At 32.6% G+C, this 5,003-nt stretch overlaps 1 long non-coding RNA gene across 1 annotated transcript; it reads left to right on the forward strand.

Moving 5' to 3' along the window:
* Positions 1-2,215: 2,215 nt before the first annotated feature.
* LOC126767430 (uncharacterized) lies at positions 2,216-3,694 on the forward strand. Its single transcript, XR_007669095.1, has 2 exons — positions 2,216-2,335; positions 2,445-3,694. It is a non-coding gene; the product is annotated as an uncharacterized LOC126767430 (long non-coding RNA).
* Positions 3,695-5,003: the final 1,309 nt, after the last annotated feature.

A 5,003-nucleotide genomic window follows, 5' to 3' on the forward strand; every position in this document is an offset into this window, starting at 1 on the left:
TTATTGGTGACCTTAAAAAATGTTTTATAATTATCAAAAATGTCAGAAACCCACGGGGGGTTTAAAATGATTGAATTTTCCCCGATTTTTTTCCAAAGGAGTTGCCTTATAGAACCCCGATATAAAAAAGTAGGTTACCAAAGAAAATAAAATAAGTTGTAAAACTTTTTTTTTTGGATATTTTTTAAAAATTTTGGGGCGTTATTTTCTAAGACAAAAATAACCCCGAAAAATGGTAGATTCCCATCCAAAATGTCTAAAATAAAATAAAAATAAAAGTTCTTAAAAGAAACTTTTTTTTTTTGGGAATAGCCGATGCCCGTCAATTTTTTTTTTTTATAATTTTTATAAAACAATAATTTTCCCAGCAACCCGGATTTATCACCTCCCCCGAGAACATAAATTATCCCATCATTTCCAAAACATTTTTTTCTAATGTATATCTAAAACCAAACAGATGTTGATATATCAGAAAATTTTGGAGGAGATAAAATAAAATTTTTTTGTTCAAAATTTCAAAAACAAGTACTGATTTATATCCTAGGGAAAATAAGTTTGTGACCCTTAATTTCAAAATTTACAAAATAATTAAAACTTATCAATCATTATTTTAATAGTGTAAAAAATGAAAAAAAAATTAAAAAAAAAAAATTTTTTTCAAAAAAATTTTAAAGCAAAAAAAAATTCAATAAACCCTTTTGGGAAATAATATTTTTGCAAAGGTTTATTTTAAATTAATTTTAAAAATAACAATTATTTTTTGTTTTTTTAAAAATTAATATGCTTCCCTTTTTAAAAAATTAAATTTTTATTTTCATGGAGTCCCTAATTGTTTTTTAAAGTTGAAAGGTTATTTTATCCCCTCGACAAAACATCTTTGGGCTTTTAATGGGTTTAAATCAGCCCTTCATAAACTTTATTCGTTTTTCCCAAGTCTTCCCCAATTTTAAATCCGGGGTGATTGGGGGCCCCTAAAAAGTTATGTTTTTTTGAAAAAAAACCTTTTTTAATGGGAAGGGTTGGGGGGCCTGTTAAGATCCAGGGAAACTCCCCAAGGTTTCACCAAATTTCCGTTAAAAAATTTTATTTACGCTGCCGCGTCGTTTTTCGGGGAATAGTTTAGCCGGCTGGTCATACCCATCAATTTATTTTTGGGCAAAACTTTATGGCTCTTCCCCTTTTAAAATTGAGACTAAACGCTTGATTTCCAGGCATGACAGTTTTTTTGATTTTTGTCGCCGAATTTCTGCTTACGTTCATCAATATTATTTGGGTTGGGGTATTTAGCCCTAACTATGGGGGTTTTTGAAAATTTTGGTACCGGGCGATTCACTCTGGCGGCTATGTCGTGTTTTTGTACCCCCTTTCCTTTGCTTTTTTAATCGGCCCTTTTCCGATAAATGGGGGGATTTTGGGATTTTAACCAAACCACATTTGGGGATTTGTCAAAAAATGCAAGTAATTTTATTTACTGTTTTCAAAAAAATATACCACTTATTAGGTTTTACTTCTCCGATCCTGCATCGTATTAGAATCGAACATGAATGATATTTCATAAACATATCATACAAAATATTCCTCAACATTTCTGTAAAGTTACACTCAACTAAAGCACTTATAACATAAGGTCTAGTAAAATTAAATATATTATTTATAATTTAGCAAACAACCGAAGTGATTCCTCCCAACCTAACTCTCGGGCTTACTAAGAGTTACTGCCGATGTGTGTGCTAGGCAAGAAAAGAAAATTGTGTCTGATTGATCACTACAATAGCAGTACCATAAACACTATTCACATTTTCAGCCGTTTGCTCTGGTTTTCGTCTTTATCGAAGAAAAAGATAAAATACGGCGTATTTTCTCTATGATGGTGATCATATTTGATGCAGCTTCAAACAATAATACATAAGTGAAGCTTTCACAAAACTGTCATTATAATCTTGTCCATTAACATTGCTCTCTTAAAGAGATTTAACATTTTTTCTCAAAAAATTCAGAAACATAGTACAGAAAACTTTACGAATTCTCCTATTTCGGACTTATCGTGGCGCAAACCCTTGTCATCATTTTAGATAATTTAAGTGTTATACATGTGATTAACATCCAAAACAAATTAAAAACATTTATTAAGCATAATCTATATATAAGGTTTTATAAGAAATTGTATTATACTGAAAATGTACATTTCATTGGCTTATTGTTTGTTTTCTTTACAGAACATTTCCTAGTCCTAAAGGAATAATCGGAAAATAATACCCTGACGGTCTTTTCACAAGTGTACCGAGGCATGGTATCACAATCGAGCGAATTGATGCTTCTATTCAGAAACCATGATGTAAGTCAGAATAGTTTTTAAATTCAAATTATATTTAATTCCCTTTCTCATTCGCCCACTCCCTTCTCTCACTATAATGAACCACCTTCTCTTGTTTGCCTCTTTACAGGCATTTCGTGAATGCGAACAGCAACGGCATCAACAGCGGTAGCGTCAATCATTTGGGCGATCCGGAAGATGCCATTCAAAAATTCCTTGTGAATCTCTTTCCGTTCGCCTATCACTTGATTACGGATTACATGAATTACTTGAAGGATACATTCAACGATATACAGTCGTTTGACAGGATATCAAAGAAGATCAATTCTTCATAAATTCATTGCAAAAGAGCGCTGAGGTTCTCAGCTAAACTGGTCAGTTGTAGATGTAAAATAGAACGTATAAATTAGAGATGATGTAACAGTAGTAAAGTAGATGTAACAGAGAACATTTAAATTAAAGAAGGTTCAATTGCGGATCAACGTATAAATTTTTAAAAGTTAAGAAAATGTTATGAGCGTATTTCACCACAGCCAGCAGGAAGAAGAAATTTTAACAGAGCCACGTAAACTGAAATGAGCATTGATTGAAATTAGGCTCAGACATTTCGCTTGATATTACAACCAGTTGTTAGTCCTTTGCCTTATATTTTAGTACATTTATATGCCATCATATACATTGGTATGAATATCATTAGGCGAATTTTTATGAAAGCTAGTTAACTTTCCGTAGTTTGCAAAAGGTTATTGTTTAAAAATTGGTGAGGACGCTACTCAATTCTAGTGAGTTACTAAACAGAGCTTTTTTTTTATTTCTTATTATTTTATACAATATTTTGCTTAGGCCTAAGAAAAAATCAGCTTACATTCTATGAAGCGCAGAGCTTAAGTGTTAGATTATGTGCTTCCTAATTCTATGAATTGTGTTTTATTTATGTATTCTCTCCATATGTCGTTTATAAATCTTTGAAACTTTTCAACCCGAAAGGCATTCGGAGGTATTCATATAGTACTGCCGGAGTAACAAAAGCTGTTTTCTTGATGCCAATAAAATCTGGTGGTAACTTTTTGCTAAATCTATAGAGCTAAAGTATTGTGCCTTGCCCAATTTATCCAAGATTCCTTCGACATTTGGTAAAGGATACTTATCGTCTACAGTTAATTGATTTAATCATTTCGTATGAATAAATCATATGATTCATTAAAATCCATAAATAACAATATCTTTCTGACGTTTTATGGATATTCGAATTGGACAAGATTTTTTTATAATGCTCTTATGTTTGAGTCTGAGTCAACTAGAGCGTAAAATTGTTTCTCAAGAATTGTTAATACAATTATAATTGTACTTTCCCAAGATTCCGAGGCTACTTTGTAAAAATCTCCTCGTTCGTAATTGATTCTTGTAGATCACTCTTCTACTCATAGTGCCCACGTCCATAGGTTCTGGTCTCTTTCTATGTAGTTGTTGTCTAAAATTTTCCGAGCTTCTTTGCCGTATCGAGTAATTCAAATAGTTTTGATTTGCTTGAACTTGTGTTGAATAATTGGGATGACTTTGCCCTGATGTCTGTTTGGCTTGGTTATATTGTTGTCCATTGAAGATTATTTGACGTTGTCCAGAGTGTGTACTTGATACTGTTGTCCTGAGGAATTTTGATTTTGTTGTGGTCGATATTGCCCGGAAACTGATCTGTTTGATAAGTAATATTTCTATGCTTCCTTTGTGCCGAATGAGAATTTTAATTGTTAACACTTTTATTTCTGGTATGATCATTAAAGTTCATCCAATACAGTAAATCTATAAATTTCATTCGTCATATCTGTCAATGATGTAATTGATTGCACTCTATTTGCAAAAGTCCCTGTTGCTAATTGTTTTCTTCGCTGAATTAGCATCCCTGAAAAAATTTCTTTCATAGTGTCACCATTTTCGCTTAGTGCCCTGTATTCTGTTATATTAGCTACCATTTCCTTTACTCTTTTACCTAACTCCGCACTGTTAACCAAAAGTAGCGAAATTTCTTTCGTTATCGTCCTTTGATCTTTTGCGGGTTTGTAATGCTTCCTTAACTTAGCCTTACAACTTACCCAATCTTGAGGTGGTTTTGTTTGCAACAAATATTTCCTAGATTCGCGAGGACTTCGTTAATTTCGGGTATGGGATATTTGTCGAGGATCGTAACTGAATTGAGTTTGCGGTAATCTACGACTAATTTTGTTTTGTTGTTATACTGAGAGATGTAGAATATCGATTGCCACATTATTAACTTTGTGTGATATTCGCTGTTTTAGCGTTATATTTATATTTTGGCAAATTGTCATTAACGTTTTATCAGTGTGGATAAGGCTCTTCGCGTAGTTATTGAACCGCGTCATATAACTAGTGGAGAGTTGACCACCGAATGCATATTGGTCGAAATTTGGTCTGGGCGAGTAAGAATTTGTTAGTTCGAAGTAAATAAGGTTTTTAATAAAATTATTAATAGCATTAATTCGAAGAAGCCGTGGTGACGGTTAAATATTGTAATTGTGCGTGTTATTCGCATGAATTATTCTATAAGTCATGTTGTCCAGTTTTTTTTGATATAAATGTAGGCCTTGGGGCAATATTGTCGGTTCCCTTATGCTGAGAAGATGGGTTAATACGCCGATTAGCCCTCTAATGAATATGTCGAGAGCTTTGTCTC

Source organism: Bactrocera neohumeralis, unplaced genomic scaffold (genome assembly GCF_024586455.1).
Source record: "Bactrocera neohumeralis isolate Rockhampton unplaced genomic scaffold, APGP_CSIRO_Bneo_wtdbg2-racon-allhic-juicebox.fasta_v2 ctg6275, whole genome shotgun sequence".
NCBI classification, from domain to species: Eukaryota; Metazoa; Arthropoda; class Insecta; order Diptera; family Tephritidae; genus Bactrocera; species Bactrocera neohumeralis.